General features: G+C 39.9%; 1 protein-coding gene and 1 long non-coding RNA gene across 2 annotated transcripts in view; both read left to right on the forward strand.

The window, feature by feature from the left end:
• The window catches only part of LOC134392314 (uncharacterized), a 401291-nt gene that overhangs the window by 245058 nt on the left and 143591 nt on the right, over window positions 1-12642 (forward strand). The window lies entirely within an intron of this gene.
• Window positions 1-12642, forward strand: part of CACNB4 (calcium voltage-gated channel auxiliary subunit beta 4) — a 165204-nt gene that overhangs the window by 47163 nt on the left and 105399 nt on the right. The gene's annotated exons all lie outside the window — the stretch shown is intronic.

A 12642-nucleotide genomic window follows, 5' to 3' on the forward strand; every position in this document is an offset into this window, starting at 1 on the left:
CTCCATTGAATTGAATGATATTTACTTCTGAGCAGACATGTATAGGACTGCACTGTTAGTTGCTATTTAATTGCATCTCCCTAGTCAGTGTCCTAAATATTCCCTCGTTTTCTGACTGTGAGGCCAGTTTTATTTTATTGCTTTTGTGAAACTTTTTGAGGGACAGGGTAATGGAGGGAAATGTTTTAGGTTCCATTGTAAACAGTGGGCAAATTACATACCTGAAAAGTGACTCCAAATGCAAGTTGCGTCTGTAATAAGACCAGGTAGGCTAAGAGACTATAATGTAAACAGCAGGAACATCAAGGTCTCTGCCTTGTGTGATACAATAATTTAAAGATAAATGATATGTTCCTGGAGAGGTACCTTGAAGTTTTAATATTTAGGTGCAAATATCCCTTCTTAATGTCCTTTTTGACTTTTACCTGGAATCCTTCTTCCCAGCCCTGCCTAACCAGATTACCTCCAACATGAGGGTGTGATCTCTCCCTGCTGCTCTGCCGCAGCAAATCCATTAAAGATCCAGTGCACAGGGGGATGTGAACTCTGTCTGACATCGTACCTGAAACTTGTGGGCAGCAAGAACAGCTGCAGTCAGCTCCTGCAGTGACAATAACAGAACATAATAAAAGAGGTAGACCAAGCAGAGTTGGATGAAAAGAAAAGAAAAGAAAAGAAAAAATACTTGGGAAAACTTTTATTGCCAAATACAAAAGGGAAACAATCCAAACCTCATAAAATAGTAGACAAAGGTATAGTACTTTCATACACCTATGCACACATGCTTTTTAGTGGTTGAGGTGCTCCTTGGATGCTATGTTTTTAGATCTAGCCTTCAGGGTTGTGAGATCTACTTTGCTTTTTTACTAGAACCCTTAGATCCATCAGCTGGAGCCAGGGGCAAAACACATACATTTTAATCAAAGAAGACTGAGCCCAAGGATTTATTCTGAGTTCAAGAACTAAACAGCGTTCATAGTACTTCCACACACAGATCCACTCCTTGTTGGTTACGTCACATTTTCTTCATTTCAGCAGTAAAACGTATGATAGGGGAAGAGTCATTTTATTATTACTCTCTTTATTTATTTAATTTATATCCTGCCCTCCTCCTGCCCCGGTGGCTAGAATAATAACATACAGATTAAAAACAAGATGTTAATTAAACATAACGTATAATCAAATCAATTAAAGCACAAAAATAAGGAATCAAATCCTTGTCAATTTATTGCAAATTACCCAGTGATAATTTGCCTTCTGCCCAGTGCTGCCCAGTGCTGTTTTACCTTCTGCCCAGTGCTGTTTTAGATGATACGACATTGCCCCAGGTTAATTATTCCTTGTGCCATTTGAAGGTCTTTTCTTGTGGGGGGAAATGGGTAACTGCTGCTTGATTAGCCCCGCCCCCCTGTCTGTCATTCCACATTTTTCTGTCATTCCACATTTTTCTTAAACGCCTTTCCCAGTCTTATTGAATTCCCATCAGTCTTCTTCCCCATAAAATATAGGTGCTTTCAGGTTGGTTAAAATCATGCCAGGGCAACTATTACTGTTCAAAATATCTGGTCCTGGTCAGAGTTGCACTCTATTCACAACGTTTCCACAATTAGATGAGAGATGTCACAGAAAATTCCATTATTTACCACACAACAGTAGTTTCCTATAAATAATGAAGTGGAGATGTGTAGTTGATTACACATCTCCACTGTATCTCCATTATTTAATTCATGGTGATGCTTTTCCCTATGTGGAATTAGTTGCTGCAAATTAATTAACATTACATAGATAATAATGAACTTCCTAGTCTAAGGAATTACATTTGTTATTACTAAGTGGAGTTTTTGCATTGATGCATACAACGAACAGGAGTTGTTGATGGACCATAACACCTTTTGTTTTCAGTTTCTGCCTGGCAGATATGATTTGGCCAGGTGGTTTCTGGGGAATCACTTCGCTCTTACGTGGACACCTAAGCTGTAGGTATACATGTAAGAGTGAAGTGATCCCCACGGAGGCTGGGGGCAGAACAGAGAAACTCCCCGCAAAATGGCAGATACACCCCTGGGCCTGAAAATGTAACCTACTCCTGACCTAGGAGTGTTAAGTATAGGTCTAAATGCAAAGGTATAGGTCTAAATGCAAAGGTATAGGTCTAAATGATACAACACATGATGCAACACAACAATGATACAATGATAAAAAGGTTATTCATCAGGAAGCCAGAATTAGCTGTAGTTTCCTGTCAAATGTCTTTAGCATTAAACTCGGTGTTAAATCGTCTGGTTCCAGTTCTCCTAAAAATGTGATTATACAGTTGGGTAACACCTTTGTTAGGACCATCCAAAATGTCACAAAATAGTGAACAATCTATCGAGTTCTCCAGAATTCTTTGTCAGGCTGAATGGTACACAAAGAAGAGGGGTAAAAATACAAAAGAGTAGGCCAGATGCTGTAGCCGTAAGGTCTGCATTTGGACCCACTCTCAAAATGGAGTCAGAAGACTGAATCATTTAGTTTCCAGTAGATGCTGTAGGTATCAGGTTACACCTAGGATTTTGGGATGGAGAAGCAATGTAATTGCATGTGAATTTGAAATACTTTTCACTTCCCTGTAAGACAGCTAACATTTCCTGCTGGTGCCTAAGAATTCAAAGTATTTATCCATCCCTGTCTCATAAAGAAGAGATTATGTGATTGACCTATAATTTATCTTTGAATTACTGTGTCACCAAAGGCAATTCAAGCAATGTGCTGCAAGTCCACAAAAGAGTAAAAGGTTGTTTTATCATCATCAGTGGAAGCAATCAACATTGTAAGGCCACATACAGGTCATGCTGGGCATGGCTGCCAATTTTGTATTAAATATTGAGCTTCGGACTGCCTGAAGTGTTCCTTTAAGATTGCAGTTATTCATATAGCTTACATTTGACTTCCAGGTGCTAAAATGTGGGGATAGCGCTATGGAACACCTCCACAGTCGCAAAAATAGGGGATCAGGTATTAAGGGACTCTTCCGGTTAACCTCAAGAAGGTCAAGAACACACAGTCGTTTTAGCCTTTCCCAACCTCCTGTTTTCTAGATATATTGGAGTGCAACACCCATCACTCCCAGCCTGCATGGGAGTAATGGGAGTAGCAGTCCAACACATCTGGAGGGCACCAGGCTGGGGAAGACCGTTCTAGACATATTTTTATGTGTAATGTGCATGCATCTTGCCTAGTTACCTTTATTGCCTCTCCAGAAAAGTATGCCCCAAATATAGGATCTTTCTCACAAAGTTGTTGGTCTATCAATTGCTAATCCTGAACTCTCCCACTAGGTGATGCCCATGCATTCCATATATGTTGCTTTGAGGACAGAGGTTATGGTAGTCTTACAGATAAATGTGCCCTGTCTGTTCACAATAATTGAGATGCCATTAAAATATTTTCCTCCCCCCCTTTCCCCCAAAGGCTGCTTACTCCTCCTCCAGTGCAAGCCTCCAGCAATTAAAACGTGATTTGCTGTTTGGCAAGAATCTTTGTAGCATTTCACAGTGCACTTGGGTTTTCACTCTTCTAAATAATGTCGCATCACCTGCAAATCTGGCCAATTCATTGCTTACCCTGACTCCAGATCATTTTGAATCAATTAAATAGCACTTATTCCAATACAGATCCTTGAGTAATCTCAACGTCTACTGTGAAAACTGTCAATTTACTACTACCTTCTGTTTCCTTTTGTTTTAACCAGTTATCAACCCATAAGATCCTCTTATCCCAGGAGCCTTTGATGAGGGACTTTGTCAAAATCTTTTAGAAGTACAAATGTACAATGATGAAACTCCAAAAGAACTCCATAGGATTGGTAATGAAAGTCATCTCATTGCAGAAGCCACGTTGATTCTTTCTCAATAAGACTTAGTACTAAATGTATGAGGGCTCTTAAATTCTATTTCCATGGTCCTAGATGTGTTCTCATCAGAACTACATATTATGCTATTCTCATCTTTTCTGTAGAAGTTGCTTTTTGCTAGCCAATCAAGTGCTCCTTATTTGTTCTAACAGTTCAACAGGTGCACACCCTAGAGAAGGTTATAGATACCTTCTTTGTGTACACATTGAGTTGGATTCAGATTAAGTTATGCTTTTGTCTCATTGGTTTCAATGGGGCCAAAGCATGATTAACTTAGTCAAGATCCAACCCACTAGGGTGTGTGTGTGTGTGTGTGTGTGTACTGCTACAGATGGTCAAAACAAGTGAAATCCTAACTTACCAGGGAGTGTATACTGCTTTACAATAGTCTTGTTGCAAAGCACAAAGTTTGTAGTAGCTTTTAATAAATCCATGGAGGATAAGTGTATTAATAATGGTAACTAATTCAAACCTTCAAATTCAGAGGCAGCAGACCTCTACGTTGCTAAGGGAGGGAGAAAGTGATGGGGAATGGTGACTACTTTTCATGCCCTACTTTTTATTTATGTATTTATTTATTTATTTATTACATTTCTATACTGCCCAATAGCTGGAGCTCTCTGAGCGGTTCACTTGTGGGGTTCCTGGAATGATCTAGCTGATGATTGTGAGAAATAGGATATTAGACCAAGTGGATCTTTGGTTTAAGTCAGCAGGGTTCTTGTGGGAGAACTGGACTAAGGGGGATGTAACATGTAGTGTTGCCCTGTACACTCCTTGTTTCTCAGCAAACACTGCTATCTTGTGTGTACATGGGTATGAAATATATGTGCGCACACACATGCCTGGACGGGACTATTAATGTCTGTAGAGGACTATTATAATTAGAAAAACCTGATCGATCTCTCCTTTGGGTTATTCAATGCCGGCTTTAAAACTCTGGTTGAGGAGGCCAATGTGTTTGCTACCTATTTAAAATGTCCCAGAAAAACAACAACCAAGGATTGTGTGTTGTTGTTAGTTTTGATTGTTTTTACCATTTCATCTGTATCATATTACTGTATTTGTTGGTGAGCCACCCAGAGAACGTCTGTTATGGGGCAGCTATATAAATACAGTAATACATAAATAAATGAAATACCATAAAGTCATTCATATGGATGCCCTGGGACGCTGCATACCTCCTCCAACCACACTGCAAGTTTGCTTTTACTCTGACCTAGATGGAGGGATCACTTTTAGGGGTGATGATTGGATGGTTCACTTTCCAGGGCCGCTCGATATTTGGCCTTTTTATTGGAAGTGCCATCTGACTGCCAATTAGTGTCAGTTAGGATGCTCGTTTCTGTCACATCTGCTTGGAAATGGCTGGCATCCACTGCTAACTCAAATTTTACAGGCCAAAGAAAACTTTCTGAAGTCTATTATAAAGGAGTGCTTTTAACATGAAAACTGTGCTTGCTATGCTTCTTAATATCCATCGTGAGGAAACACCACTCTTTAACATATGCATAAGAGAAGTTATTGATGTCTACTTTCTTCATGTCTATTTTGCGCTCCCCCCCCCCTCTTTTGTGGATACAGATTACAAGTCGCACTGCTGGGTGCCCACTAGATAATGCTGCTTCTGCTGTGCTCCAAAGAAGATATACTGGGCATGTCTACACCAGCCCTATATCCCGGGATCATTCCTGTGCATCCAAACCCCAAACAAGGGATTCCAGGAGCAGGCAGGGACAATTCCTCCATTTTCCTGGGATAATCTGAGGTGTAGAAAGGGCCACTATTTACTATGAATGGGTAGTGAAACAAGTTAGCATTGTTTATAACTTATAAGTGGAATTTATCATGTTCCTTCTAGTGTCATTGACCTCAACTTAACTTGAGTATTTTTAGTTAAGGGCTATCTTAAGATTTTAAATCTTTCTTTAAAAAATACACATTTGGGGACATGGATAATTTGTGGATATTAAAAACTGAGACAAACTGTGAAGGCATTAATGATTTAAAGAAAATTTACATTAATTCAACGATCATTATTCCACCCCCCTTTTTTAAAATGAAATACTCAATTATTAACAACTTGGAGATTCCTTCTGCAACTGCCTGCAAGGAAAAAATCTTAGCAGTTAAAATCCAGGATTATTAATCCAGAATCCGTAGCCTTAGCCTTCACACTGACATTGTGCCCACGCAATCATTGAATCATAGGGTTATTGTTGAATTATTGTAGAATAAGCATGGGAAGGGTCTATATTTAACATGCCCACAGTAGTAAGTCAGTGATTATTGCTTAGCTGCAGGACGCAGTTGAAAAAGATGAGAACCTTTGTAGCTTCATCTGCTTCAAACAGTTTATCTTTATGAGCTCTAGAAATTTTCTTGCTTCTTAAAAATTAGTCAGCACCCCCCAAAAACTTTTGGATGCACTGGATATCCTAGTGGAAGTTCAAATGCATGATCTGCAGCGTGCTCACAGCAATGCAGTAAACTAGCGATCCTGCCAAGGTTATGTTAGTGCTAGAAAGTACCTGAGCACTGGAAAGTTAGTGCTAGAAAGTACCTAAGTTGATTTATCTAAGAATATCTCAAAACATTTAGTGGTTATCAATTCCACACAGAGATGATGTATTACAAGATTTCCAGTCCCAGATAAAACCTTACACTATCTCAGTATCTGCTAGAGCCAAATCTGAATATCTGCAGCAGCCTCCCACTTTCCATCCTAACTGGACTCCATGGCTTGAACATCAGCCACCTTATTGGTGGCAATTTGTGCAAATTGGATTTTTAGAGGAGGGATCTTTAAATTTGTGCAAATGGGGTTGTAATTTTTTTAAAAATATATTTTTGAAGTGGTGATCTTGTGCACAAGTGCTCATGATTGCAAGTTCACCTGTCTGCTATGTAGCCCTGCAGAGGCATGTGCCCTTCTTGTAAATATCCTTGTCAGTTTCATCCTCTCCACACACTACTTTGTTTAGCCCAGCAGAATCATTCCATACTTGTCAAAGAAGGTGTCAGTTCCCCCCTTAGGAGCCTTGAAGTGGAGGATGATATTGACAAGTACTTTGACAACTATGGAATATGGCTCTGCTGGCCTAAATGAAGTATATAAAAAATTGAGCCCGTTTGTGCAAATTTAAATATCTCCCCCCGCCCCCCCCAAATCCAATTTGAGCAAATTACTATTTGCACAAATGGCAGGAGCCAGAAAAACAAAGCACAAACAATTTGCTAAAGTCTGTTGCCACTTACTGGACTGGAAACACTGCAGAATCCCATCAGGCTTAAATGGAACAGAATTCCTAGCATCTCACATCCCTATAACTATATCAGCCCTGGGGCTGGCATAGTTCTAGGCCACTGTTGTAAGTATGTTGGGGAACAAACAGGCTTTGGATCCTGCAGATTGAAATTGTCCCCAATATGCTCCCAAAACACTCTGCTTTATCCCCATCACTGGCAAAGCTCTATGCTGATGGAGCTTTCCCTGCTATATGATGGTGCTATATAAATAAATAAATAAATAAATAAATAAATAAATAATAATAATAATAATAATAATAATAATAATAATAATAATAATAATATCAGATGGCTTCTGGACTGGAAAGATCCGGCCTTGGCTTCAGAAGTCTGAGGCTTCAGCAGCCATTTCACAGAGTAGCACCATGTCCTGCACAGCCCTTGCATCCAGGGAAGAAAAGCCTACAACTCCAGTATGCCTATGAAGGAAGGGATTGACCTACTGAGGACAGGGAGCAATGGGCACTCGTGGCCTCATCGCTGCTGATCCCAGTGCGTCGCCACAGGGTCTGCAAGCACCCCGCAGCCATTCACATCCCCTGAGAGCTGCCACCTTCCCATGCTGGGCCCTGAAGGTGTGCAGAACAGGGTCTCATGCGGCTGGGTGGGTGATCCACCAGGATCAGCCATGAGGCCACAAACACCTGTCACTCCCCTTCCAAAGATGAGGCCAAATCTTGCACAGCCCTAGTTTAGACAGAAAAAAGTCCTACAACTCCCAGCATTCCCCAGCCAGCTACAAGTTGTACGACTTTTTTCAATCTAAGCATGCATAGGATTGTGCCGTAAGAGCATAATCGTATGCAAGTCTTTTCAGTTGTAAGTGCCATAGAGTTCAATGGGACTTACTTCCCAAAAAATGGGTGAGGGTTGTGCTGTAAATGGCTATGAGGACTTCGCTAACGGTCTTCTTTCAGGTAGGTTTTCTGTATACTCAAGCACATGCGAGGCTTCTCTTCAGAATTCTTCATCACTGTGGTCCAACAACTGCTTTCTGCAGAGGTACGCCACATCTCAGTGACGCTCTGTTCAGAGGTCTATCTCAAAGGCTGCGTCAGGAGTTTCTCTCCCTCTCACAGGCCTTCCCAAGCTCCTGCCTCAAGTGATCTCAGCCATTGCTTGTGGCCTTGCCTCAGGCATCTTCTAGCTTCCCTTGAGTCTCTTTTCAAGTTTGTTCTGGCTCCTTCTCCCTCTACTTCTTCTCAGCTCTGGCTGACTTCACAACTGCCTTTTTAGATTGCTCCTGGCAGTGTGGAATCTGGCCTTAAATTCTCTCCAGGTGAGATTCTCCAGTCAATCAGTTTCTTAGTGGATAGAATTCCACCCCCAGCCTCACTAGTATCAAACAAAAGAACAACAGACAATTTTGGGATGTTCTCAAATCAACCACTTGAAATGTACGACCTTTTGATTCCATCCATCAGTTGGTATAAGTTACTCCAGCGTTCCTGAGCCTGTGCCCTCCAGATGTTTTAGACTACAATTTCCATTTTCTCTGCTAGTTGGCCATGCTCACTGTGGGTTGCAGTCCAAAGATCTGGAAGACGTCATGCTGTGGAAGCCTGAATTTGTCTCATAGTCCAAAATTATTATTAAACTCTATTAACAAATGTACATATAACCTTTTTATCGGCAACCCCACTATACTATTATTTATTTGTTACATTTATATCCCTCCTTTTCTTCCAAGGAGCCGCAGGCAGTTAAATAATCCTCTTTTTCACTTTATTCTTGCAACAACCCTGTGAGGTAGGGTAGGCTGAAACTCAGTGACTGGCTCAAAGTCATCCAGTGAGCTTCCATGACCGAGTGACAATTTGAACCTGGTTCTCCCTAGTCCCAGTCCAAAACTCTCACCACTACACCAGACAGGCTCTCGAAGATAAAAAGGGGTTGTATTTTGATTTCCACAAAGATATTTGAATTTATGTATGCCAAGGAGAAAAGTTCAATTTTCATATTCATATATATATATATATATATATATATATATATATATATACACACACACACACACACACACACACACACTAACTTTGTTTTCAGAAATGCTGTTGAAGGTTTTATTGGTTTGTAGTTGGGAACTGTATCCCAGGCGGAACCATCATTTGCTCACATCACTCTTTTGTTTCTTCTGCGGAGGTTTTTTAATGTGTCTTTTAAGTGTTTTGAGCGAACAAGCCTACATTTTCCGGCTCAAGTTAATCCCTCTTTTGTGGAGAGATCCTGAGATCCATTTTTAATCCCTAATGCTGAACTTTCTGCCAAGGAATATTTATTGCATTACTTAAAGATGACTGTCTTTAAGTAATGTGACTGTCATGGTTACCAATACCTGTACCTTGTGTTTGGTGGTATTACGTAGAACAGAGTAAAGTATAGTGTATAACTAATGTCATTCAGAGAAAAATGACATTAGTGGTATTTCCTCTCCCCACATCCTGTCCGCTACACACACACACACACACACACACACACACACACACACTACTAGGGGTATACACAGGGGTAATTACAACTCCCCCAATCGATTGGGTTGTATCCAATGGTGTCCCCTGTCAGCAGAATAGCCACTGGTGGTGGAATCGATTCCTCCTCCTTCTGTTGCGTCCTGTAAAAGCTCTACTCTGTGCACAAATTCATAATAACATTTATACACTGTTTAGTAACAGCTGTATTACTTGGTCATGTATATATTCCCCAAAGGAATATACCATCTTTGTTTATAACTCCTGTAAAAATGGGCTGCGAGGCATATGTCCCAAAGAATTACTTCCTTTTTGACAATACTTTACAATGCAACATTGTGAGCCTTTACTACTATACCACTTTCTATTCTATAATAACAAGTAGTGATGTATGCCTTAACTTTTTAAAACCACATTTTCAATCTCCAGGCCTTCAGAAGTGAGAGGCTGCAAGCTCAAACACACTTAGAGCTTTTATACATGAGGCATTTATTGTGTGCTTGTCCTTCCATACTCATGGTTGTTTATGGGTTCTTTAGATGATGTTGTAACCCTCCAGTTTTTCTTCGGTGTTTAACCAGCTCCTGTGTTTGACACGATTAATGATATTTGTGGAATCATGAAAAAGCAGCAAGTAACTAATTATTTAATTCGTAGTTTACTGTCAGGGATGAGGAGAAGTGCTTGCGGGATTTTCTGTCTCACGTGCCAAAAAATCCTGGCTGGATTTGGGTCCTAGGCACCTTGGCTTGGGTGGATGGGGGGACACACACCGTTTGCTGCTGTATTTCAGGCAGCAAAATATCTTATGCCAGCCCTGTCCCATTATCAGTATCAAGTTTATTAATAGTCCACAGAACTTAAAATTAAACACACACCACACACAGAAATATTTAATTTCATACACTATAAGGACAAAGAGGCCTGCTGAAAGTACATGTTTCATTATTAAAACATTTAAACAAGATTAAGACAAAATTAAAACAACTAGTGTCCTTTAATAATCCCACAGAAGTTGATTACGAATCTTGGTAGCTTGTACTACAGGCTTTTCAATTGGATCAGTTATGTTGAGAGTGTGTATCCGTGATCAGGAAGTTGTATACCATTCCAAAGATCTTCCTGGGAAGGAGGCAATTGGAGGACAAATCTGTTTCTTTTATCTCTATAAAGATTTCACAATAGTAACACATGTAATATGCTTTCTAATTCTTCATTACCATACATGCACAGGGGTAACACATGTAATAGAGTTTCTAACTCTTCATTACCATACATAGAGAATTCCCAGATGGAATGCCATTGAAGCCCTATTCAGGCATTCCCTGTTTGTGTTGATTAAACACATGAAGAGGGAGAGAGCTCTAGCCCTGCCCCCCACTCCATCATCACTCTCATTGCCATCTAGACATGGAGCGCAACTTTATGAAGAGGAGAGCCTCCTCTGTCCATGGGTGCTGTCCAGACAATCCTGAACACTGGATAATCTTTTACCTGTCGGGATAAAACTAATTTCACCTTGTTGTAGCCCAAGGAAAAACTGTAAAATATGGCCATAAATACATTTGTTTTCCAATCACTCCTATAGTAATCTTCACATACTAAGGGTAGTATTCAGTTAGACATTAGTGCTTGCATAAATTACACTAAACTAATGTAAGGGACCTCTAGCACAACACCAGTAGTGTCAGTTTGTGGAGGGGAGGTCCAGGAAATTCCATTACCTATAGCTATTGGTGTTGCATTAGTGGTCCTTCATGCTAGTATAGTGTAATTTATGCTTATGCTAGTGTCTAATTGGATACTGACCCATATATATGTATATATAAATTAGACATAAAAACCTCAAAATTTTTTAAAAATCTCAGGGAATAAGTTCCAGCCCAAAAGCCAAGCCTTCTCTAAAATAGAACGAGCTTCTATCCTAAGTGTGGCCAGTGCCACACAGCTGGTCACACCAAACGTTTTATGCAAAACAATAACAACTTGACAGAAACACATGATGTTTAGAATTCACCCCTACAATCCACACCTACACTCCAAACAAAGGTGGTGCCAGGGATTTAGCTTAAAAAGCCTGAAAGGCCAAAAGATAAAACTTCTCCCCTTCTGTAAAATAAAATCTGACAATAGCTTTGACACTGTTGGATGCATGTAAAGCAAAAAGCTTATGAGCCCACCAAGGTAAGGAAGATTGAAATATGACGCCAAGGTACTTAACTCTCATCACTTGCTCTGGGATACCTACTTAAGACCCCCCCCCCCCCCGCCTTTTGGAAAATACATTTTTTTTTCATTTTATTGTAGTTGATGGTTAATTTATTTATTTTTTGACAATAAAGAAGAAAACATATTATGGGGATGCCTCAGCCCTACCATACATTCATAACAGTACTGCACTGTATGCGTAAAGAAGAATTGGTATCTTAACAGGTGCCAATATAGGAGGATTAAGTTCACCAGCCATACAACAGGACACTAAATTGTTTTAATATTTAATGGATCACCCTTGATGAACCTCTTTAGTTATTGAAATTGAGTTAGATAAAAGGCTTGAGTTCCATAATGTACCCTAATTGCATTTGAATATGGAGCTCTTGTGAGAAATGGGAACTTTTTATTAATTGAGATTTGAGACAACTTTTCCCAAAGTCCCACCTTAGAGATAGAATCCAATACAAATTTAAGATCAATGAGATGAACAAAATCTCTCCTTGGAAGGTTTGGGATATTTTCTGCACAATGAGCTAAAACTATACAGTGATTTATGTCTGAATCCAGACTGTTTCATACCAATAATACCTTCAGTTTCAGCCCAAATTTATGGTATAGAAATCATGCATATAGTTTACTCATTGGCAAAATGTATATCCATTTCTGGTCACTAGTTTGTATTTCTGAGATGCTTGCAGTGTGCACTGGGTAACTGGTGATTATTCTGATGAGAAAGAGAACAGAGGTTTACATTTT

Source organism: Elgaria multicarinata, chromosome 2 (genome assembly GCF_023053635.1).
Source record: "Elgaria multicarinata webbii isolate HBS135686 ecotype San Diego chromosome 2, rElgMul1.1.pri, whole genome shotgun sequence".
Taxonomy (NCBI): Eukaryota; Metazoa; Chordata; class Lepidosauria; order Squamata; family Anguidae; genus Elgaria; species Elgaria multicarinata.